The sequence below is a fragment of the Triticum aestivum genome, chromosome 7A (genome assembly GCF_018294505.1).
Source record: "Triticum aestivum cultivar Chinese Spring chromosome 7A, IWGSC CS RefSeq v2.1, whole genome shotgun sequence".
Lineage (NCBI taxonomy): Eukaryota > Viridiplantae > Streptophyta > Magnoliopsida > Poales > Poaceae > Triticum > Triticum aestivum.
The window spans coordinates 250,373,298-250,400,071 of NC_057812.1; positions in this window are offsets into that span (position 1 = coordinate 250,373,298).

Sequence of the window (26,774 nt, forward strand, 5' to 3'; positions counted from 1 at the left end):
CTCGCCACTTACCGCCATGTACACGTCATGTATCTCGGCAACCTTCAAGCGGAAGCCTGGCGAGGGTGTCGGCCACGACCTGACTAACCACACAAGACTCTAGCCCAGGTTTATCGCCTATTCGGGTTCCATCCGCAAGGAGATCCGGCCGGGGTGTCGCTCACGGCCCCAAACGATGTGAGCAGGGTTCCCGAGCCCACCAACCGGGTGCCACTCGGTACACCGTGCCACGTGTGCCTAGTCTGTCCCAAGCCCACCCTGCCGGGTGCCACTTGGTAGAAAAATAGCACTACCTACAAATACCAGAAACTAGTTGCGACTCCTGGACAGAGATCAAGTTGGCTAATAAGTCGAGAGGGGCACTTAAGCATTCCAATGTGTGGTAGTATCGAGTCATTGGACAACATACATAGAACTCAGTGCTTAAGGACGGTTCCAGTGAGACAACCCACCATGTACTCCTACATGGCCTCTCACCGCTACCTTTACCAAATCGTGTTCACACACTTCACTCTCAGCATCAGAACATATCGTAACACTCCAATTCATTCCCAATGAATCAGACCTGACACAACTCTAAGCAATAGCAGGCATAGCATGGTAGGAACACATCAGTGGCTTCAATCAACTCCTACACATGCTAGTGGGTTTCAACTATTTACTGTGGCAATGACAGGTCATGCAGAGGAATGGGTTCAACTACCGCAGCACAAAGTAGCAGATGAACCGTTGTTGTCCTAATGCAATAACTGAGAGCAGGAGCGAGAGAGTAGGGTTTTATCGAAATGAACAAGGGGGTTTGCTTGCCTGGTAAATCAACAAGGGAGGCACTGCTTCACAGACAGGTACTCTGGAACGTCTCCGGAGTAGGACCTATCGAGAAGGAACGGTGCCGGCAATCAATACACAATCATATGCAACAATATGATGCATGAACATGGCATGTAGATGTGATGCTGTTGAGCTAATGCAACTAGTAAACATTTGGTTTGAAGTCCATTTGAACCAAAGGTTCAAATGCATTACTAAATTAAGTCTCTTATATATGCCATAATGTGTTTTCCCATATTCAGCATGTATAAGTTGGTTTTTCATGCATGAAACTAGTACAGATGGAAAGGTTGCATTTTTCTGATAATTTTTCATATATAAATTATTTTAATCTGAGCTACGGTTGAATTGATATGAATTTTTGAAGTTTAAAACAATTTCTGGAATTTTCTGATTAAATTTAATTCCAGAAATCATATTATAGCGCCAGCATGACGTCAGCACGACGTCAGCGGTCAACTGGGCTGGTCCGGGTCAAACCTGACGTGTGGGACCCACACGTCAGTGACAGGGGGGTTAACAGGGGTTAATTTAGTTTAATTAAAAGGTTAGGGGGCACCGGCGCACACTGTCAGTGTCAGGGGGGGTTAGTTAACGGTGATTAGCACTAAGCTAATCACCTGCCGACGGGGCCCACTGTCATTGAGCCAGGGGAGGTCAAACCCCCTGGTCAACCGGGGCTAAAACGCCGGCGTTTAGCCGCCGGCGGCAGCAAACGCGGCGGAGGGGCTCGGGATCGCCGTTCCGGTGACCATTCGGGCGGCAGAGACCACCCACGCGAAGCCCAGGCTCGCGCGCATCTAGTGGTTCATGCGGGAGGCTGCGGGGGCGGCGGAGCTCGCCGGAGCGAGGCTCGGGGCGGCGGCCGGAGTCCGGGCGCGATCGGTGGCGATGCTACGGCGTACTAAAGGAGAAAACGAAGAGTGCTACGTGCTCCTGGGGGTTCATCGAGCACGGTGACGTGCTCAGGCGCGGGCTGCGGTGGCCCTGGCCATGGTGGCGCCATGGCTGGCGGAGCCGAGCTCTCGGCTGTGATGGCCAACGGGGTTTGGGGGCAGCTCGAGCAACATGACTAGGGGGAGAAGGAAGAGGGGCTCACGGGGAGTTGGCCGGTGCAGACGACGGGGCCGGGGAAGCGTCGGAGCGAGCGGGACGGCGAGGCGGATCTCCGGTGGCCGAGGAGGGGGAAAACGTTGGGGGCGGCGCTCCGGGGCTTCTGGAGGGGCGTGGCTCGGTGGAGAGGAAGAGGGGGTCGAGGCGGAGCTTGCAGGCACAGCGAGGGGTCGAGGGGGAGACGGTGGCCGCGGCGTTACGGTGGCATGGCTGCGGCTGCGCTCGGGCTCGAGAGGGAGAGGGAGCAAAGGAGGGGGGAAGAGTTCGGGAGAGAGTGAGAGGGCGGTCGGGGCTGCGTGGCGTCGTCCGGGGCGTTCTAGGCGACGAGGAGGAAGCAGGAGGTGGCCAGGGGAAGCAGGAGGTGGAGGCGCGGCGGTGCGCGCGCGTCGGCACGCGCCGTTCCCCTGTCGGGGAGGAAGACGACAGAGGAGGGGGGGCCAGGTGGGCTGGGCCGCCTGCTGGCTGGGCCGGCCTGCTGCGGCTGGGCTGCACAGGGGAAGCCCCAGGTAAGCCCCTCCTTCTTTTATTTCTGTTTTCTATTTTTTTCTGACATTTGTTTTGATTTAATAAAATACTAAATCAATTTATTACCTTATGCCAATTTTTGCAGGAGCTAGATATATTATTCCAGAGCTCCTTTATAAATGACATAATTTTTGGACCATATTTCATATATATAGAAATATATTTCCAATGCAAATATTTATCGAATTAATCCAAATGGCCAAAATAAATATCCATGAGCTCCTAAAGATATTGTTTTGATTTTTATCTCTGTCCAATATTTTTAGAGGGCACCATGAGCATTTTCTTGGACCCTTTTGGAGAAATTTTTATTTGGGTCATTTTCAAAAATGATTCTGAGGGTTCCACCAATCCTCATTTCAAATTTAAATGAAATTTAAATATGATGCACAAATGGCTAGCTAGTCTAAGTCATACCAGACTAGGGATGTGACAACTCGCCCCCACTTGAAAGAATCTCGTCTCGAGATTCAGGGGTCGACGGAAAGAAAGCGGGGTACTCCAGTCGAAGACGATCTTCTCGCTCCCAAGTAGCTTCTCTCTCGGAATGATGAGACCACTGAACTTTGAGAAACTTGATGTTCTGACGTCGAGTGACACGCTCTGCTTGATCAAGAATGCGAACCGGGTACTCTTGGTATGTGAGGTTATCTTGGAGATCAAGCGTTTCGTGGTCCACTCCACGGATAGGATCCGAGAAGCAACGCCTGAGTTGAGAGACGTGGAAGACATCATGAACTCGAGAAAGATGTGGGGGTAGTTCCAACTGGTAGGCAACCTCTCCTCGTTTGGCGAGAATGCGAAAGGGACCAATGTAACGAGGAGCCAACTTGCCCTTGATACCGAAACGATGGGTACCCTTCAAAGGAGTAACCCGAAGGTAAGCTTGGTCGCCAATTTCATAAGTCATATCCTTATGATGACAATCGTACTGGCTCTTCTGACGAGACTGGGCTGTTTTCAAATTCTCACGAATGATGCGAACTTGCTCTTCTGCCTCCTGGATCATATCCGGTCCAAAGAATTGTCTTTCACCGGTTTCTGACCAGTTCAAAGGTGTTCGACATCTTCGTCCATAGAGAACCTCAAAAGGAGCTTGCTTGAGGCTGGATTGGTAGCTATTGTTATAAGCAAACTCGGCGAAAGGAAGACATTTTCCCAATCCATACCGAATGAGATAACGCAAGCTCTGAGCATGTCTTCGAGAATTTGATTGACCCGTTCCACCTGACCACTCGACTGAGGGTGGAAAGCGGTACTGAAGGAAAGATGGGTTCCCATGGCAGTTTGGAAACTCTCCCAGAAATGAGAAGTGAAAAGACTGCCACGGTCTGAATTGATCTCTAGTGGAACACCATGAAGTGACACTATTCGAGAAATATATAAGTCAGCAAGCTGACTAGCAGTGATACTCTCTCGAACAGGAAGGAAGTGAGCCACTTTGGAGAGACGATCAATGACTACGAAGATAGCATTATTCCCTCTCTTGGTCCTGGGAAAGCCGGTGATGAAGTCCATACCAACTTTATCCCATTTCCATTCAGGAATAGCTAAAGGCTGAAGGGTGCCAGCAGGTCTTTGATGCTCTGCCTTAACGCGACGACATACATCACATTTAGCAATGAACTCCGCGATTTCTCTCTTCATCCTAGTCCACCAGAACCTCTGGCGTAGGTCCTGATACATCTTAGTGCTACCGGGATGAATTGTGAGAGGAGATTCATGCGCCTCCTTAAGAATCAACTGCCGAAGATGTTGCTTCTTGGGAACCACCAAGCGATTCTCAAAGAAAACAACACCACGATCATCCATAGAGAAACACCCACCAACTCCCTTCTTAATGTTTCTCTTAATGCGGATAACCCCCCTATCAAACTTCTGGTCAGAGATGATCTGATCCTCAAGGGTAGGTTTCGCCACCAAGGTAGAAAGGAATCCGCGAGGAGCAATGTGAAGGTTAAGCTTACAGAATTCCTCATGGAGAAGTGGTTGGCCTTGCTGCAACATGAGATTGTTGCAATAGGATTTACGACTTAGAGCATCAGCCATGACATTGGCCTTGCCTGGGGTGTAGGTAATCCCTAGATCATAATCTGTGATCAACTCCAACCAACGTCTTTGCCTAAGGTTCAGATCCGGTTGGGTGAAGATATACTTGAGACTCTGGTGATCGGTGTAGATCTCGCAACGTTTACCAAGGAGGTAATGTCGCCAGGTCTTGAGTGCATAGACTACGGCTGCAAGCTCTAGATCATGTGTAGGATAATTCTCCTCATGTGGATGCAACTGTCGGGATGCATAGGCAATCACATGACGATCCTGCATAAGAATGCAACCTAGTCCCTGTCGTGAGGCGTCGCAGTAGATAATAAAGTCTTTAGTGAAATCCGGTGGCACAAGTATGGGAGCAGAAGTCAGGCGTCTTTTCAGTTCCTGAAAACTGTACTCACACTGTGGGGACCACTCGAACTTTTTATCTTTCTTGAGAAGTTCCGTGAGGGGTTTGGCTACTTTGGAGAAGTTTTCAACAAAGCGGCGACAATAGCTGGCTAGACCAAGGAAACTCCTAACTTGTTTAACAGTCTCAGGTGGAGTCCAATCGAGAACGGCTTGAACTCTCTCGGGATTGACAGCAATGCCCTTACCAGAGATTACGTGGCCTAAGTAGGTCACTTCTGACAACCAAAATTCACACTTGGAGAACTTGGCATAAAGGCGGTGCTCTCTGAGTTTTTCTAACACAAGTCTAAGATGTTCGGCATGCTCTTCCTCGTTCTTCGAGTAAATAAGAATATCATCGAGGTAAACCACGACGAACTTATCTAAGTACTCCATGAAGATCGAGTTCATCAAGCGGGAGAATGTAGCTGGGGCATTGGTTAGACCAAAGGACATGACGGTGTACTCGTACTGACCATAACGAGTGACAAAAGCTGTCTTGGGAATGTCCCCGTTTCTGATCTTGATTTGATGGTAGCCTAACCTTAAATCCATCTTGGAGAAGACTGAGGATCCGGCGAGCTGATCATACAGGTCGTTGATCCTGGGAAGCGGATACTTGTTCTTTATCGTGACCAAATTAACGGGACGATAATCAACGACCATCCGGTCCGTACCGTCTTTCTTCTTGACAAAGAGGACGGGGCAAGCCCAAGGAGAAGAACTAGGACGGATGAAACCCTTTTGCAAGGACTCATCGAGTTGTTTCTTAAGCTCGGCTAGTTCTAGGGGTGCCATCTTGTAAGGTCTCCGGGAGATTGGAGCTGTTCCTGGGATAAGATCTATGACGAACTCTACATCTCTGTCAGGTGGAACACCTGGCAGTTCCTCTGGAAAGACATCCGGAAAGTCACGGACTACCGGAATATCTTCAAGGTCTGGAAGAGGGCTGGCATTAAGAGAATAGAGCTGACGCTTTGCAACTCTAGTGGAGACGGTGACTATCTTGCCAGATGGGTGTGTAAGTTGAACAGATCTTGTGTAACAATCAATCTTGGCATGATGAGCTGTCATCCAGTCCATACCCAAGATGATGTTAATATCTGAAGACTTGAGGGCTACAAGTGATGCAAGGAATACAAGTCTGTCAACAAGGATTTCGTTACCATGGCTTACACTAGAGGTTTGCCATTTGGATCCAGGAGTTTGGATGACTAGCGGAGTTGGCATTTCACAAAATGACAGGTTGTGCAAGTTAGCATAGCTTTCAGAAATGAAGGAGTGAGATGCTCCAGTATCGAATAGAACTGATGCTGGGTGACAATTGACGAGGAGTGTGCCAAGAACGACATCTGGATCATCATGAGCGTCTTTAGCTGAGACGTGATGCACACGTCCACGTTCAGTGGGGGCTGACTTGACACTGATCATCTTGCGTGATGGCTTAATACAGCCAACAGTCTTCTCGGGCTGGGGTGGAGCATAACTAGTCTGAGAGCAATCACGTGCATAGTGTCCTGGCTTCCCGCATGTGAAGCAAGTCCCTGAGGTTGGACGGGGACCCGCACTGACAAACGGTCTACCAGTAGGCCTGGGTGGAACATACGACTGAGCTGGAGGAGGCACCACATGAGATGACCTCGGTGTATAACCGGAAGGAAGAGCGGAGTTTGGAACCCAAATCCGGCGTTTCTGGGAACTAGAGCCAGAGGGAGATCCCAAATCACGGGTGTGCTTACGAGACTCCTCGTAAGTGAGTTGAGCTGTCTCTGCATTGATGGCCTTGTTCACAAGGGCTTGGAATGTATCACAATGATGCAGGTGGAGATCACGACGCAACCTGGGGTTGAGACCCTTCCGGAACCTAGCTTGCTTCTTGGCGTCCGTGGACACTTCTTCTGTGGCATAGCGGGCAAGGTTCTCGAACTCTCTGCTATAAGCATCAACAGCCATCTTACTCTGGGTGAAACTGCAGAACTCTTCTCTCTTGCGATCAAGGAGGGCCTGGGGAATGTGACGCTCGCGAAAAGCCTTAGTGAAATCCTTCCAGGTAGGAATCTGGCCGGCTGGAAGCAAAGTCTCATAGTTCTGCCACCAAAGACTAGCAGGACCTTCCAGGTGGTATGTGGCATAAGTGACCTTGTCATCTTCAGCTACGCTCGCGGAACGCAGCTTATGGGTGATGCTACGGAGCCAGTCATCTGCATCGAGTGGCTCGATGGAATGATGAAAGGTAGGTGGGTGCAAACGAATGAAGTCATGAATGGTAGCAGACCCTTTGAACTGATGTGCGGTGTTCTCCTCGATACGTGCCAACAAGCGGTTGGACTCACGCTTGTTCCTCTCCATTTCTAACATGAACTCTGTCAACGAAGGCTGGTCAGGAGGATCCTCATTCCTACCATCTCCGTGGTTCTGGCTACGAGCGACGGAACTTCGCTTAGCTGATGACATCCTGAGAAACGAAACCAAGGACGAAATCAACATTAACTATAGAATGTAGAATGTAGGACAAGGAATTAGTATCTCTCGAACTCCTAGGGAAATTTCGGCAGCATAACGACAGTAAAATGCTCAGAATGAGACATCCTACTAAAAATGGGGTGGTAACATACTCATCAGTATTACTCAAGGTTCTGAGATCATACTAAGCAGACTACACCGGAAATACTCAAAGCTGGGATAGGACTCTGATCAACCAATCCTATGGAACTACGGAGTAGTAACACGTGACCCTGATAGACGGAAGAGAAGCCTAGTTCCTTAACCCCGTCGGAAAGATAGGACGACTCAGATCAGAAGGTCATGAGGTAAAGGAGTAAAAAGAGCCTTACGTTCCTTCCCACAATCAATTCCCTTACATAACTAAAGAATTTCTAGACTCAACTTCGACCAGTATGGCTTGGTAAACCTACAGGCAACCTGGCTCTAATACCAGCGCTGTCGGGACCCCGACTCAATGCCACATCGATCTAGCATGTAACACCTCATATCGCTTTGCGGCCTCACGCACGGTATCCCCACGGGTGTCGCCTTACCTTTGCCCGGGACCGTTTGCGCATTTTGGCACACGTATATGATGGTGTCGCTAGCATCCATATGATAAAGAGCCCGGGCTGACATGGCTAGTCGTAAACCCAAAGTGGCACTAACTTACAGGGACAGGCATCCATGACCCAGCATCGAACGTGTCGGTCATCAGCGAGTGAATCCAGGCTGTAGCACTGGGCTAACAGGACTCCGGTGAACCGGGCTGTAGCGGGCTAGCAGGACTCCGGTATTCATCGCGTGACATTTCCCCGAAGGGACAGACACAGGATCGAAGAAGGACACATGCCGGCCTGCCTAAGTGTTCCGGAGCAGTAGCAAGCTACCAGGGCTCAGTGGAAGCACTAGGAGACATTTCCCGGTAAGAGAGGCTACTAAGAATAAACAACTAGATAGTCAGATCCCACACATAGCAATACACATTACACGTACGCATAACATGCAAGTATGTGCTGTACAACATGGCATCACAGCATAACTCAACAACTCATATAGATAAGGGCTCAGAAGAGCCGTCATAGCAATTATTGCAAACAGGGGTCACAAGACCCATCATACAGAGCATACAAGCAACAAGCGGAAGCATTACATGTCTGGGTACAGACATCTACAAATGAAAAAGGCTGAAGAGCCTGACTATCTACAACATCCGATCAAGATCGTAGCTGAGGTACTAGCTACTAGTCGAAGTCCACGAGAACACTAGTAAGACCGAAGTCTCCGCTGCAAAAACATAAATAAAGCAACATGAGTACAAAGGTACTCAGCAAGACTTACATCAGATCCTATCATACATGCACTTGTATCAAGAGGGTAACGTGGGGTTTAGTTGCAGCAAGCCAGCTTTGACTCTGTGGCTATCCTGTTCTACGACTACCAGAAACTCTTGAGGTGAAACAACGTACACGAGTCCACTAATCACCACACAATACACTACTATGGATTCATCCCCGTCTCCCTACGAGAAGGCCATCCATAGCACTCACACTTGTCTTGAGCATTTTATAGTATCCACTTCAAGTTGTCTATGTACCATGTAAGCATCCAAGAAGTCCATAACCGCGGACCCGGCTATTCGAATAGATCATGTTAACCCTGCAGGGGTGTACTTCTTCACACACGCTCTCGCCACTTACCGCCATGTACACGTCATGTATCTCGGCAACCTTCAAGCGGAAGCCTGGCGAGGGTGTCGGCCACGACCTGACTAACCACACAAGACTCTAGCCCAGGTTTATCGCCTATTCGGGTTCCATCCGCAAGGAGATCCGGCCGGGGTGTCGCTCACGGCCCCAAACGATGTGAGCAGGGTTCCCGAGCCCACCAACCGGGTGCCACTCGGTACACCGTGCCACGTGTGCCTAGTCTGTCCCAAGCCCACCCTGCCGGGTGCCACTTGGTAGAAAAATAGCACTACCTACAAATACCAGAAACTAGTTGCGACTCCTGGACAGAGATCAAGTTGGCTAATAAGTCGAGAGGGGCACTTAAGCATTCCAATGTGTGGTAGTATCGAGTCATTGGACAACATACATAGAACTCAGTGCTTAAGGACGGTTCCAGTGAGACAACCCACCATGTACTCCTACATGGCCTCTCACCGCTACCTTTACCAAATCGTGTTCACACACTTCACTCTCAGCATCAGAACATATCGTAACACTCCAATTCATTCCCAATGAATCAGACCTGACACAACTCTAAGCAATAGCAGGCATAGCATGGTAGGAACACATCAGTGGCTTCAATCAACTCCTACACATGCTAGTGGGTTTCAACTATTTACTGTGGCAATGACAGGTCATGCAGAGGAATGGGTTCAACTACCGCAGCACAAAGTAGCAGATGAACCGTTGTTGTCCTAATGCAATAACTGAGAGCAGGAGCGAGAGAGTAGGGTTTTATCGAAATGAACAAGGGGGTTTGCTTGCCTGGTAAATCAACAAGGGAGGCACTGCTTCACAGACAGGTACTCTGGAACGTCTCCGGAGTAGGACCTATCGAGAAGGAACGGTGCCGGCAATCAATACACAATCATATGCAACAATATGATGCATGAACATGGCATGTAGATGTGATGCTGTTGAGCTAATGCAACTAGTAAACATTTGGTTTGAAGTCCATTTGAACCAAAGGTTCAAATGCATTACTAAATTAAGTCTCTTATATATGCCATAATGTGTTTTCCCATATTCAGCATGTATAAGTTGGTTTTTCATGCATGAAACTAGTACAGATGGAAAGGTTGCATTTTTCTGATAATTTTTCATATATAAATTATTTTAATCTGAGCTACGGTTGAATTGTTATGAATTTTTGAAGTTTAAAACAATTTCTGGAATTTTCTGATTAAATTTAATTCCAGAAATCATATTATAGCGCCAGCATGACGTCAGCACGACGTCAGCGGTCAACTGGGCTGGTCCGGGTCAAACCTGACGTGTGGGACCCACACGTCAGTGACAGGGGGGTTAACAGGGGTTAATTTAGTTTAATTAAAAGGTTAGGGGGCACCGGGGCCCACTGTCAGTGTCAGGGGGGGTTAGTTAACGGTGATTAGCACTAAGCTAATCACCTGCCGACGGGGCCCACTGTCATTGAGCCAGGGGAGGTCAAACCCCCTGGTCAACCGGGGCTAAAACGCCGGCGTTTAGCCACCGGCGGCAGCAAACGCGGTGGAGGGGCTCGGGATCGCCGTTCCGGCGACCATTCGGGCGGCGGAGACCACCCACGCGAAGCCCAGGCTCGCGCGCATCTAGTGGTTCATGCGGGAGGCTGCGGGGGCGGCGGAGCTCGCCGGAGCGAGGCTCGGGGCGGCGGCCGGACTTCGGGCGCGATCGGTGGCGATGCTATGGCGTACTAAAGGAGAAAACGAAGAGTGCTACGTGCTCCTGGGGGTTCACCGAGCACGGTGACGTGCTCAGGCGCGGGCTACGGTGGCCCTGGCCATGGTGGCGCCATGGCTGGCGGAGCCGAGCTCTCGGCTGTGATGGCCAACGGGGTTTGGGGGCAGCTCGAGCAACGTGACTAGGGGGAGAAGGAAGAGGGGCTCACGGGGAGTTGGCCGGTGCAGACGACGGGGCCGGGGAAGCGTCGGAGCGAGCGGGACGGCGAGGCGGATCTCCGGTGGCCGAGGAGGGGGAAAACGTCGGGGGCGGCGCTCCGGGGCTTCTGGAGGGGCGTGGCTCGGTGGAGAGGAAGAGGGGGTCGAGGCGGAGCTTGCAGGCACAGCGAGGGGTCGAGGGGGAGACGGTGGCCGCGGTGTTACGGTGGCATGGCTGCGGCTGCGCTCGGGCTCGAGAGGGAGAGGGAGCAGAAGAGGGGGGAAGAGTTCGGGAGAGAGTGAGAGGGCGGTCGGGGCTGCGTGGTGTCGTCCGGGGCGTTCCAGGCGACGAGGAGGAAGCAGGAGGTGGCCAGGGGAAGCAGGAGGTGGAGGCGCGGCGGTGCGCGCGCGTCGGCACGCGTCGTTCCCCTGTCGGGGAGGAAGACGACAGAGGAGGGGGCCAGGTGGGCTGGGCCGCCTGCTGGCTGGGCCGGCCTGCTGCGGCTGGGCTGCACAGGGGAAGCCCCAGGTAAGCCCCTCCTTCTTTTATTTCTGTTTTCTAATTTTTTTCTGACATTTGTTTTGATTTAATAAAATACTAAATCAATTTATTACCTTATGCCAATTTTTTGCAGGAGCTAGATATATTATTCCAGAGCTCCTTTATAAATGACATAATTTTTGGACCATATTTCATATATATAGAAATATATTTCCAATGCAAATATTTATCGAATTAATCCAAATGGCCAAAATAAATATCCATGAGCTCCTAAAGATATTGTTTTGATTTTTATCTCTGTCCAATATTTTCAGAGGGCAACATGAGCATTTTCTTGGACCCTTTTGGAGAAATTTTTATTTGGGTCATTTTCAAAAAATGATTCTGAGGGTTCCACCAATCCTCATTTCAAATTTAAATGAAATTTAAATATGATGCACAAATGGCTAGCTAGTCTAAGTCATACCAGACTAGGGATGTGACACCGAGCTACCATCTCCGGCAAGATCACATCGGCATCGACACCATCACCGACGAGAACGTGAATGTCAAGAGATCAACACCAACAATCGCTCAACGACTTCACCATCTCCCTTGGCATCTTCGCCAAGCGACTTCAAGGCATCTTCGCCTTTGGACATGCGGCATTTTCGCCCACAAGCACGTCAACAGAGGCTCCCCATGCTCAAGTCCGCGACTTCCACGAGCTACTATGACCTTGACACCGACCACATGATTCCTTTCTATGGGACTCAAGAACCCGAGGAGTATCTCGAGTGGGAGCGCTTGATGGATGACTACCTCAAGCTACATCAAGTTCCTCCCGAAGATCAAGTGAAGTGCGCCACAACGAACTCCCATGACTACGTGTCCACATGTTGGCTTCACACACCTTCGGAGAGCTACGGCATGAGTTGGCCCAAGATGAAGAGAGCTTTGCAGAGAGAGTTTGTGCCTCCAACCTACACGGAACAACTTCTACGCCAATTGGAGAACACCATCCAAGGATCCAAGTCCATCGACGCATACTTCAAGGAGATGCAGAATGCCTTGTGACGAGCCGGCGTGGACGATCCCATTTGGATGAAGTTTCACTTCATGATGGGATTCGACAACGACATCTCCAATACTATCTTCCTCGAGAACTACAAATCCCTCAACGACCTCTACATTGGTGTTCCCAAGGCGGAACAAGAACACATGAAGGCCAAAGTTTCTCCACCCCAAGAACACTTCGCGATGACCAAGCTCCACGATAACGATCATGAGGATAGTACTGAAGGAAATATGCCCTAGAGGCAATAATAAAGTTGTTATTTATATTACCTTATATCATGATAAATGTTTATTATTCATGCTAGAATTGTATTAACCGGAAACTTAGTACATGTGTGAATACATAGACAAACAGAGTGTCACTAGTTTGCCTCTACTTGACTAGCTCGTTGAATCAATGATCGTTAAGTTTCCTAACCATGGACATGAGTTGTCATTTGATTAACGGGATCACATCATTAGAGAATGATGTGATTGACTTGACCCATCCGTTAGCTTAGCACGAGATCATTTAGTTTGTTGCTATCGCTTTCTCCATAACTATACATGTTCCTATGACTATGAGATCATGCAACTCCCGAATACCGGAGGAACACTTTGTGTGCTACCAAACGCCACAACGTAACTGGGTGTTTATAAAGGTGCTCTACAGGTGTCTCCAATGGTGTTTGTTGAGCTGGCATGGATCAAGATTAGGATGTGTCACTTCGATTGTCGGAGAGTTTTCTCTGGGCCCTCTCGGTAATGTACATCACAATAAGCCTTGCAAGCAATGTAGCTAATGAGTTAGTTGCGGGATGTATCATTACGGAACGAGTAAAGAGACTTTCCAGTCACGAGATTGAACTAGGTATTGAGATACCGACGATCGAATCTCGGGCAAGTAACATACCGATGACAAAGGGAACAACGTATACCGTTATGTGGTTTGATCGATAAAGATCTTCGTAGAATATGTAGGAGCCAATATGAGTATCCAGGTTCCGCTATTGGTTATTGACCGGAGATGAGTCTCGGTCATGTCTACATAGTTCTCGAACCCGTAGGGTCCGCACGCTTAACGTTCAGTGACAATCAGTAATATGAGTTTATGTGTTTTGATGTACCGAAGGTAGTTCGGAGTTTCAGATTTGATCATGGACATGACGAGGAGTCTTGAAATGGTTGAGACATAAAGATCGATATATTCGATGACTATATTTGGACTTCGAAAGGGTTCCGGGCAAGTTCGGATAAATACCGGAGTACCGGGGGGTTACCGAAACCCCCCGGGGAGTGTAATGGGCCTATTGGGCCTTAGTGGAGAAGAGTGTCGGTGTCAAAACCGGCGGATCTCGGGTAGGGGGTCCCGAACTGTGGGTCTAAGGCGGATGGTAATAGGAGGCAGGGGACACGATGTTTACCCAGGTTCGGGCCCTCTCGATGGAGGTAATACCCTACGTCCTGCTTGATTGATCTTGATGATATGAGTATTACAAGAGTTGATCTACCACGAGATTGTAGAGGCTAAACCCTAGAAGCTAGCCTATGGTATTATTGTATGTTGTTCTACGGACTAAACCCTCCAGTTTATATAGACACCGGAGGGGGCTAGGGTTACACAGAGTCAGTTACAAGGAAGAAGATCTACACATCCGTATTGCCAAGCTTGCCTTCCACGCCAAGGAGAGTCCCATCCGCACACGGGACGAAGTCTTCAATCTTGTATCTTCATAGTCCAACAGTCCGGCCAAAAGATATAGTCCGGCTGTCGAGACCCCCTAATCCAGGACTCCCTCAGTAGCCCCTGAACCAGGCTTCAATGACGATGAGTCCGGCGCGCAGTTTTGTCTTCGGCATTGCAAGGCGGGTTCTTCCTCCGAATACCCCATAGAAGATTTTGAACACAAGGATAGTGTCCGGCTCTGCAAAACAAGTTCCACATACCACCATAGAGAGAATAATATTTCCACAAATCTAATCTGCTCACATGTTTTGCAACATGACATCATGCCATGGCCTGGTCATTATTTGAACCGTTTTTCTCAACCAGCACTGCACATATCGTAAGGCGGTTTTCTTGACACGTCTTGTCGAAGCAGAGATCGTGTCCCCTTATCACAGGATTCTCATCAATACGGGTATGGGTAACCCAACCGCGCCATCAATTATGATGTTTGGGGAATAAGTTATTTTACCAGGTAAGTGGGGAGGCGCATCGCCTCTTCCGCCCTTATAAAGGGACAAAGATTCACCCTTTTTACCCACGCCTTCCTCCTCCTTGCTTATCCATTCTCGCACACTCAAGCTCCAGCGCCCAAGTTTGCGTCTTTCTCCTCAAACCACTCCAAGCATGTTCGGAGCGGGAGGCAAGTGGATGGTCTCCTCCGTCACAGAGGAGAACATCACAAAGCTACGGGAAGCCGGACATCTGGCCGCGGATATCGCGCACCGGCTGCCAGATGCGGGGCAGATCATCCCTACGCCCAAACCCCATGAGAGGGTAGTTTTCCTTACCCACTTTGTCCGCGGATTGGGATTTCCCCTTCACCCGTTTGTCCGCGGGCTCATGTTCTACTACGGCCTGGATTTTCATGATCTGGACCCCAATTTCATCCTCAACATCTTGGCGTTTATCATCGTGTGTGAGGCCTTCCTCCGCATCAGGCCCCACTTCGGCCTGTGGCTGAAGACCTTCAATGTTAAACTGAAGGTGGTGGTCGGCCAGCAAACAGAGTGCGGAGGCGCCATGGTGGGAAAAATGCCTAACGTCACCTGGCTCGAAGGCTCCTCTGTGGAGACCATAAAGGGGTGGCAATCGGGGTGGTTCTACATCACCGAGCCGCGCAACACCAACTGGGTGGCGGCCCCCGAATTTCAATTTGGAATCCCCACGCGGCTCACTTCCTGGAAAGAGAAGGGCCTGTCCCGGGGTTCTCCGGTAGAGCTGACCAGACTCCAGACTTGCATCAAGAACATGATGAGCAAGAAAATCAAGCTCGTCAACGTAGTCCAGGTCATGCTCTTCCGCCGGATCCTCCCGTGTCAACGACGGGTATTCAATTTGTGGGAGTTCGAGCCAGCCAAGCACCAGACGCTGCGAGAGCTCTTCGACACGACGCACAAGGACGTCTGGAAGGTGCTGTTCAAGGGCGCCGAGGTACCTCCTCCCCTTACCGAGGACCGCGGACTCAGCGCAAAGCGCCATGCCAATCCGGTAAGTTTTTATATCTCACAGGATATTTATTTGCCCCGATTTAATCATGTGCGGGATCTAAGCTTCCATGCCACTAACAGGACTGGGTAGAGACAGCGGAGCAGATCGATTGCCCAGCCCCCCTGCCTGAAGATCCTCCAGATGCTCTCCTAACGGAGATGTTGGCTCCGACGCCTTACGAGGTGCCGGTGAAGAAGGGCAAGAAGAAGGCCACGGGGACCCGAAAGGGTCTCCGGCGCAAGGTTATATCGGACACATCGTCCGATAATTCCGAAGCGCACTCCTCCCACGAAAACGAGGAGGAGGAAGAGAAAAGTTCTCCCCCCCAGCCGGGGGAGATAAGAAAAGGAAGGCCGCCCTAACTGGGGAGGCCGAAGGGTCCAAGAAGGGAAGGACCCTCCTTCCTGACTACTCCACGACGGCCGCCTACAGTGACAACGAGTGGTTACCCAGGGACAAGCCCCTGGCAAAGTCGTAAGTATCCGAATACCATAGTAATTCATGGTATGTTTTATTGCACTGCTTCTCCTTATGTCGAATATGATTATGCAATCCGTCCCGAGCCCGTCTCGACGTATCTTCGTCGGACGGTTCTTTGGACTCGTCGGATATGAATAGCGAATCACTTCCGACCGCCTCCACCCCTTGCCCTACGGACAACGTCGAGGTGTTGTCTCAAAAGGCACTGAGCCGAGGGGAGGTAGTCCTGGGGGCGCCTCGAGGCAACCTTCCGGACCCTGGGTGCAAAGGGAGCAAGACTCCCACGGGCTCCAAGTTCGGCCCCCAGCCAAACACTGCACCGGAACCTTCGGTGGTTCCGGACTCCGGCAGGCGATCCCCCGTTAAGGGGGGCAAGCCGCCTGTGTCGGTGGCCTCTGTCCATCCAGAGGCACCGGATAACTTGCGGGAAGCGCTTCGTGGCGCTTCCATCGACGAAGAGCACCGCACTATCATGAGTGCGGTGATCGAGAAAGTTCAGTCCGCCAAAAACGGACTAACCGAAGCTTGTGCCAGCCTCCTAACAGGCTTTCAGGTAAGCAATCAAAAAATAGGAAAATATTATCGCATAGACAATAGCCCCTGATGCTCTGTTTGGCGTTCGCGAAGAAAGGCCAAATAGAGGATCAAATTATGACTCAGGAGTCTAATCAGAATATGTCTATGTGCATATGCAGGCTTCACTGCTGGCCGCTGCCGCACATACTACGGAGGTCGCTGCACTGAAGCAGGACCTTGAGCGGTCCAAGGATGAGCTCGGCCTTACCAAGAGGCAGCTCGAGGAGAGCAAAGGTAAGTAATAGGATCATCATGAATTTGCTAGGGGCCACGATCGAGGTGGCGACCCTGAAGAAGGCGTTGTCCGAGGCCGAAGACAAAGCGGCCAAGGAGCGCATTGAGGGGTAAAAGCAAGAAGCCCGGGTAGGCGAGGTGCAGCAAGAGCTCGAGGCTCTTGCCAAAAAACACGAGTCCTTGGAGCTTGACTCTAAGACGCGGGAGTCCGAGCTTGCGAAGGCGCTCGAAAGCGCATGAAGCGCCAAGGCTGAAGCCCACAAGGCCCTCCAGGAGATTGATGCGGTGAAGAAGATAGCAGCGGGTAAGGCATTCATTATGCAAAGCAAGCATGTGAAGGAAACTTTCCTTTTACTTACCCGAGTTCGGAGCTCTCCAGGAGCGTTCGCAGATCTTCCCCGCAGTGTACTGGATGCCACGGAGTTTCACCGAGCTGAGGAGGGGAGCTCGACGGAAAAGTTGTTCTGGTCTCAGTATACTGGGACCGAACACCCAATGGCCTTGAGCGACCAGCTGAAGCCACTGGTTGAGTTTCACAAGGCGGCTGAACAGGCCATGAAGGGTCTTATGGTCCGGATGTGGCCTGGTGATCCCCTGCCTAGCAGCTACTTCGGTCTGGTGAGGCGGCTTGTGGATGCCTGCCCACGGCTTGAAGTCATAAAGCGGTTCGTCTGCATCGAGGGTGGGCGCATGGCTTTTGCCCGGGTGAAGGTGCATTGGGCGAAGCTGGATGCTGTAAAGCTTGTGAAGGAGGGGCCACCGGAGGGCAAGGAGCATCGTTGCCCCAAAATGTATTATAACAGTGTCCTGAAGGGTTCCCACCCTATGGCGGAGGAATGTACTAGAGATGTAATTTTTGAATGAACATGCTCATGTGATCCTGTAATGTGAAACGAGTTCATTTGCGCTATGCAACACTTTTTGAATTTAAAATATTACCTTATGTGCGGCCGTTTATAAAATCTGAGAGTTGGCCAGTCATCGGCTTTTGCCCGCATGTAACTAGTACTGGGGTGTTCGGGATAAACCTGAGCACTCTTTATCCCAATTTTGGGTCCTTAGAGGGAGGTGTTCAACACAACGAACCAGGCAATCAGACTATAAGGCTTTATCACTCTCACTTAGCCATAGAAGTCTACAATTTTAAATTTTGGCAAAGCCCCTAGTATTTCGAAGGCCGAATTTGGGGCGCTATATACGCCTAAGTCAGGCAAGGCCGACTCCTCGCCTGAAGCGGAAAAAGTCTTTAAGGACTTGAGACCTCTCGAACAAAGACCAACTCTGCCTTATCATGACATTCAGTTTTCGGCTTTCTCTACTGAGGTGCTCGTCCGGAAGAACCGGGACACAATCGCAGTAGTTCTCCCAGCGCTACCTTAGCCGATATAGCGGAACGTAAGGTACCAAAACATGGGAGCCGGGCAAACCCAACTATTGACCCAAGACATGATTCGGAGCTGGTGCATATAATGCTATAAGTTCGGGGTGCCGCACTGTCGAAAGTGTTCGGACTTCTCACGCCGTATTATGGGGTAAACGAAAGCCCCTGGTGTACTGATCGTACCAGAATGTACGGGTGCAAGTTGTCGTAAATGAACATATAAGAAAAAGGGGATGGATAATGCAATAATAGACTGATGCTATGCATTGTTATTTAAATACTACGTCGAAGCGTACTGATACAAGTAGTGCAATAAGCAAAAAAGTAGGACTATTTGACATGTCCTATCTAAGGGCAAGCTGCGTATGGGTAATAAAAAGTGGGTATATCGATTTTTAGTAGAGACCACCTGGGGGTTCTCTTGTACGTCTTAGCTTCTTGCCTCCTTGGGTGTTCCTTCCCGTAATGTGTCCGGCAATCATACTGCCGAAAAGGATTTCCAGAGAGTAAGGTCCTGAAAGAGAAAAAAATGATAAAGGTATACATCCCCTAGGGCGGTTAAGCCGCATTGCGGGACGTGCCCTGATCGTGCCCCCGCCTATGCCCAAGGTATTTTCAGTGCGTAATTATGTACGCGCGGCACGGATTTTGTCGCTTGATTGGGACTGGGACGGGGGCCGAATTGCTAGGCGAGCTCTGAACGTGCCAGGCGATCCTGTTGCAGGTTACTCCAGACTCGCTTGACGGTGTCCGGGGGCTGTATCGCCGAATTGGCGGTTTGCCTTAAAAGGCTGCTTTGTGCTTCTGTTGCAAGGGCCGCAGTATGCTCTTCCGTGCGGAGCGAGCGTTCTGTGTTTCCATTGACTGTTATGATCCCCCTAGGTCCTGGCATCTTGAGCTTGAGGTATGCGTAATGCCGTACCGCATTGAATTTTGCAAATGCGGTTCACCCGAGCAGTGTGTGATAGCCACTGCGGAACGGATGATATCAAAGATTAACTCCTCGCTTCGAAAGTTGTCCGGAGCTCCGAAGACCACTTCCAGTGTGATTGAGCCCGTGCAATGGGCCTCTACACCTGGGATGACGCCCTTAAAGGTGGTTTTGGTGGGTTTGATCCTCGAGGGATCTATACCCATTTTGTGCATTGTATCCTAATAGAGCATGTTCAGGCTGCTGCCACCGTCCATAAGGACTCGAGTGAGGTGAAATCCGTCAATGATGGGGTCTAGGACCAATGCGGCGGATCCGCCATGACGGATACTAGTGGGGTGGTCCCTGTGATCGAAGGTGATCAGACAAGAGGACCATGGGTTGAACTTTGGGCCGATGGGCTCCATCGCATAGACGTCCCTTAGTGCATGCTTCCGTTCCCTCTTGGGAATGTGGGTTGTGTATATCATGTTCACCGTCTTCACTTGTGGGGGGAAACTCTTCTGTCCTCCCGTGTTCGGCGGCCGGGGCTCCTCCTCGTCACCGCTATGCAACCCCTTGTCCTTGTTTTCGGCATTCAACTTGCCGGCCCGCTTGAACACCCAACATTCTCTGTTGGTGTGATTGGCTGGCTTATCGGGGGTGCCGTGTATTTGACACGAGCGATCAAGTATGCGATCCAAATTGGACGGGCCCAGAGTACTTCTTTTGAATGGCTTTTTCCATTGGCCGGATCTAGAGCCTCTGAATCCGGCATTGACTGCCGTATCATCGGTGTTATCGCCGTTGTTGCGGCGGTTGTGTCTGTTGCGACGTGGTATGACGTTGGCATCTTTGGTATCCGAAGTGCCCAGATTCCTTGATGTGTTGTTGCCGCGAGCCAGCCAGCTATCCTCGCCCGTGCAAAAGCGGGTCATGAGTGTTGTGAGGGCTGCCATAGACTTCGGCTTCTCCTGGCCGAGGTGCCGGGCGAGCCACTCGTCACGGATGTTATGCTTGAATGCCGCTAAGGCCTCTGCATCGGACAGTCGACGATTTGGTTTTTCTTAGTTAGGAACCGTGTCCAAAATTGCCTGGCCGATTCCCCTGGCTGTTGAGTTATATGGCTCAAGTCATCAGCATCCAGTGATCGCACATAAGTGCCCTGGAAGTTGTCAAGGAATGTGTCTTCCAAATCCTCCCAACTGCCGATGGAGTCTGCTGGCAAGATATTCAGCCAATGCCGAGCTAGTCCTTTGAGTTTTAGTGGGAGGTACTTGATGGCATGCAGATCATCACCGCGAGCCATGTGGATGTGGAGGAGGAAATCCTCAATCCATACAGCAGGATCTATTGTACCATCATACGATTCGATATTTACGGGTTTAAAACCCTCCGGGAATTCGTGATCCATAACTTCATTAGTGAATCATAGGGGGTGTGTGGCGCCTTTGTGCCGGGCTATATCACGACGCAGTTCATATGAGTCTTGTCTACTGTATTCGGCCCGGCCGGATTTACTTTTAGTGTATACGGCGTGACGGTCATCGTCGTGCGTTGGCGCGCGCCCCCGTGACCCGTATATCGACCTTGCATGTTTTGCCCTGCTTTCCAATACGTCTCGCAGGTCCCGTGTGTTGCCCTGGGCCTTGGTATTTTTTGTTTGAGTGGTGGCGGGGTACATGCTGAACTTCAGGCTGAAACACCTCTCTGGCTCGGCCACGAGGTGGCCGGTCAGCCACATCGTACACTGGTGATGTAGGTTTCAATGCTTCCTCCTCGAGTCGGGTAGCAACCTGCGCTTTGGGTAACTCTTGGAGGGGCGCTCGAGTTCGTATTCCTCGGCCGCAAGGACTTCGGTCTATCTGTCTGCTAGCAAACCTTGATCAGCTCGAAGCTGTTGTTGCTTTTTCTTCAAGCTATTTGATGTGGCTATAAGCCGGCGCTTGAAGCGCTCCTGCTCGACGGGATCCTCAGGCACGGTAAATTCTTCGTCGGTGAGGCTCACCTCATCTTCGGAGAGAGGCATGTAATTGTCCTCCTATGATTCTCTATCTGCTGCCCGCTCTTGAGGGCTAGCTTGTTCACCCTCCCGCTCTAAATCATGTTGGAGGGGATTGTTGTCGTCTTCGGCACTATCCGGAGTGTTATTGTCTCTTGTGCCGGTATCACTACTTTTGCTATGGTGGGAATTAGAGCGGCACCGCTGACGTCGGCGCTTGTGTTGCTTCTTGGAGGGGTCATCCCCCGCTGTCCCGTCGCCATTGCCTTCTTTGGGGGTGTCCACCATGTATATATCATATGATGAGGCGGCGGTCCAGCGCCCCGTGGGCCGTGGTTCCTGTTCGTCTCCTGCATCGTCGTCCATACCGTCGATGTCTTCGGAGTCGAAGTCGAGCATGTCGGTTAAATCGTCGACAATGGCTACTAAGTGGGTGGTGGGTGAGGAGCGAATTTCTTCGTCGTCCGCATCCCATTCTAGCCGAACATAGTTAGGCCAAGGTTCTCCTGACAAGGAGAGAGACCTTAATGAATTTACCATGTCGCCGAAAGGTGAGTGCTGAAAGATATCCGCGGAGGTGAACTCCATGATCGGCGCCCAATCGGATTCAATAGGCATGGACGCAGGCGGCTCGGAGTCCGTGGTCGGAGACGAATTCGGTGGTTTGGCAACACGGCTCTTGTAAGGGGTGAAGTCAGTATCCGGCTCTATTGCCACTAAGAGTGTGGCCTCCATGGCGGGGTCTATCCACCCGTCCTGGGATGGCTTAATTTGCTCCGGATTGAAGGCCGGAGTAGTTGCAAGTGTGATCTCCCGAACACTATCCGACGACAGAGCTAAATCATGCTCGTCGTGATCATGCGGCGCACCTGACACGGGCTCGAATCCGTCGAAGATCAAGTCTCCGCGGATGTCGGCAGTGTAGTTTAAATTTCCAAACCTGACCTGATGGCCAGGGGCGTAGCTCTCAATCTGCTCCAGATGGCCAAGTGAGTTGGCCCGCAGTGCGAAGCCGCTGAATAAGAAGATCTGTCCGGGGAGGAAAACCTCACTCAGGACCGCATTGTTACCGATGATCGAAGGATCCATCAAGCCTTATGGTGACGGCACAATGGAACTCTCAATGAAAGCACCAATGTAAGTGTCAAAACCGGCGGATCTCGGGTAGGGGGTCCCGAACTGTGTGTCTAAGGCAGATGGTAACAGGAGGCAGGGGACACGATGTTTACCCAGGTTAGGCCCCTCTCGATGGAGGTAATACCCTACGTCCTGCTTGATTGATCTTGATTATATGAGTATTACAAGAGTTGATCTACCATGAGATCGTAGAGGATAAACCCTAGAAGCTAGCCTATGGTATGATTGTATGTTGTCCTACGGACTAAACCATCCGGTTTATATAGACACCGGAGGGGGCTAGGGTTACACAGAGTCGGTTACAAGGAAGAAGATCTACATATCCGTATTTCCAAGCTTGCCTTCCACGCCAAGGAGAGTCCCATCCGGACACGGGACGAAGTCTTCAATCTTGTATCTTCATAGTCCAATAGTCCGGCCAAAAGATATAGTCCGGCTGTCCGGAGACCCCCTAATCCAGGACTCCCTCAAAGAGGAGGGGCGGCCAGGGCAGGCTACGCGCCCCCTCTTCCTCTAGTCCGAATTGGACAAGGAGGGGGACGGCGCTCCCCTTTCCTCCCCTCTCTCCTCCTTCCCTCTCTCCTACTCCTACTCTTGGAAGGGTTGGAGTCCTACTCCCGGTGGGAGTAGGACTCCCCTTGGGGCGCGCCTGGGAGGGACGGCCTCTTCCCCTCCTCCACTCCTTTATATACGGGGAGGGGGGCACCCCATAGACACACAATTTGATCATTGATCTTTTAGCCGTGTGCGGTGCGCCCCTCCACCATGATCCACCTCAGTCATATCATAGCAGTGCTTAGGCGAAGCCCTGTGTCGATAGCTTCATCAACACCGTCATCACGCCGTCGTGCTGATAGAACTCTCCCTCGAAGCTCTTCTGAAACATGAGTTCGTGGGACATCACCAAACTGAATGTGTGCAGATCACGGAGGTGTCGTACGTTCGATACTAGGATCGGTCGATCGTGAAGATGTACGACTACATCAACCGCGTTGTCATAACGCTTCCGCTTATAGTCTACGAGGGTACATGGACGACACTCTCATACATCAACATTATCTTGTGTGTGCGTAGGATTTTTTTTGAAATTACTGCGTTCCCCAACAGTGGCATCCGAGCCATGTTTATGCGTAGATGTCATAAGCACGAGTAGAACACAAAGGAGTTGTGGGCGTGGGTATATACATATTGCTTGCCGTCACTAGTTGATTCTTGATTCAGCGGCATTGTTGGATGAAGTGGCCCAGACCGACATTACGCGTACGCTTACGCGAGACTGGTTCTACCGACATGCTTCGCACACAGGTGGCTAGTAGGTGTCTGTTTCTCTAGCTTTACTTGAATCAAATTCAATGAACAGGGTTCTTTCTGAAGATCAAAAAGCAATCACTATACCGCGTTGTGGTTTTTGATGCGTAGGTAAGAACGGTTCTTGCTCAGCCCATAGCAGCCACGTAAAACTTGCAACAACAAAGTAGAGGACGTCTAACTTGTTTTTGCAGGGCATGTTGTGATGTGATATGGTCAAGACATGATGCTAAATTTTATTGTATGAGATGATCATGTTTTGTAACACAGTTATCGGCAACTGGTAGGAGCCATATGGTTGTCGCTTTATTGTATGAAATGCAATCGCCATGTAATTGCTTTACTTTATCACTAAGTGGTAGCGATAGTCGTGGAGGCAATAGTTTGCGTGACGACAACGATGCTTCGATGGAGATCAGGGTGTCAAGCCGGTGACGATGGTGACCATGACGGTGCTTTGGAGATGGAGATCAAAGGCGCAAGATGATGATGGCCATATCATATCACTTATATTGATTGCATGTGATGTTTATCTTTTATGCATCTTATTTTGCTTAGATCGATGGTAGCATTATAAGATGATCTCTCACTAAATTTCAAGGTATAAGTGTTCTCCCTGAGTATGCACCGTTGCGAAAGTTCGTTGTGCCGAGACACCACGTGATGATCGGGTGTGATAAGCTCTACGTTTACATACAACGGGTGCAAGCCAGTTTTTCACACGCAGAATACTCGGGTTAAACTTGACGAGCCTAGCATATGCAGATATGGCCTCGGAACATAGGAGACCTAAAGGTCGAGCGTGAATCATATAGTAGATATGATCAACATAGTGATGTTCACCATTGAAAACTACTCCATCTCACGTGATGATCGGACATGGTTTAGTTGATGTGGCTCACGTGATCACTTAGATGATTAGAGGGATGTCTATCTAAGTGGGAGTTCTTAAGTAATTTGATTAATTGAACTTTAATTTATCATGAACTTAGTACCTGATAGTATTTTGCATGTCTATGTTGTTGTAGATAGATGGCCTGTGCTGTTGTTCCGTTGAATTTTAATGTGTTCCTAGAGAAAGCTAAGTTGAAAGATGATGGTAGCAACTACACGGACTAGGTCCATAACTTTAGGATTATCCTCATTGCTGCATAGAAGAACTATGTCCTAGAATCACCGCTAGGTGACAAACCCGCTACAGGAGCAACGCCAGATGTTATGAACACCTGGCAAAGCAAAGCTGATGACTACTCGATAGTTCAGTGTGCCATGCTTTACGGCTTAGAACCGGGACTTCAACGACATTTTGAACGTCATGGAGCATATGAGATGTTCTAGGAGTTGAAGTTAATATTTCAAGCAAATGCCCAGATTGAGAGATATGAAGTCTCCAATAAGTTGTACAGCTGCAAGATGGAGGAGAATAGTTCTGTCAGTGAACATATACTCAGAATGTCTGGGTACCACAACCACTTGACTCAACTATGAGTTAATCTTCCTGATGATAGTGTCATTGACAGAGTTCTTCAATCACTGCCACCAAGCTACAAGAGCTTCGTGATGAACTATAATATGCAAGGGATGGATAAGACGATTCCCGAGCTCTTTGCAATGCTAAAGGCTGCGGAAGTACAAATCAAGAAAAAACATCAAGTGTTGATGGTCAACAAGACCACCAGTTTCAAGAAAAAGAGTAAAGGGAAGAAGGGGAACTTCAAGAAGAACATCAAGCCAGTTGCTGCTCAAGTGAAGAAACCCAAGTTTGGACCTAAGCCTGAGACTGAGTGCTTCTACTGCAAAGGAACTAGTCACTGCAAGCGGAACTGCCCCAAGTATTTGGTGGAGAAGAAGGATGGAAAGGTGAAAAAAGGCATATGTGATATACATGTTATTGATGTGTACCTTACTAATGCTTGCAGTAGTGTCTGGGTATTTGATACTGGTTCAGTTGCTAACATTTGCAACTCGAAGCAGGGACTATGGATTAAGCGAAGATTGGCTAAGGACGAGGTGACGATGCGCATGGGAAATGGTTCCAAAGTCGATGTGATCGCGGTCGGCACGCTACCTCTACATCTACATTCGGGATTAGTTTTATACCTAAATAATTGTTATTTGGTGCCAGCATTGAGCATGAACATTATATCTGGATCTTGTTTGATGCGAGACGGTTATTCATTTAAATCTGAGAATAATGGTTGTTCTATTTATATGAGTAATATCTTTTATGGTCATGCACCCTTAAAGAGTGGTCTATTCTTGATGAATCTCGATAGTAGTGATACACATATTCATAATATTGAAGCCAAAAAATGCAGAGTTGATAATGATAGTGCAACTTATTTGTGGCACTGCCGTTTAGGTCATATTGGTGTAAAGCGCATGAAGAAACTCCATTTTGATGGACTTTTGGAATCACTTGATTATGAATCACGTGGTACTTGCGAACCATGCCTCATGGGCAAGATGACTAAAACGCCATTCTCCGGAACAATGGAGCGAGCAATAGATTTGTTGGAAACCATACATACTGATGTATGTGGTCCGATGAATATAGAGGCTTGTCGGTGTCAAAACCGGCGGATCTTGGCTAGGGGGTCCCGAACTGTGCGTCTAGGCCGGATGGTAATAGGAGGCAAGGAACACGGTGTTTTACCCAGGTTCGGGCCCTCTTGATGGAGGTAAAACCCTACGTCCTGCTTGATTAATATTGATGATATGGGTAGTACAAGAGTAGATCTACCACGAGATCAAGGAGGCTAAACCCTAGAAGCTAGCCTATGGTATGATTGTTGTATGATGAAGTTGTCCTACGGACTAAAACCCTCCGGTTTATATAGACACCGGAGAGGGTTAGGGTTACACAAAGTCGGTTACAATGGTAGGAGATCTTGAATATCCGCATCGCCAAGCTTGCCTTCCACGCCAAGGAAAGTCCCATCCGGACACGGGACGAAGTCTTCAATCTTGTATCTTCATAGTCCTGGAGTCCG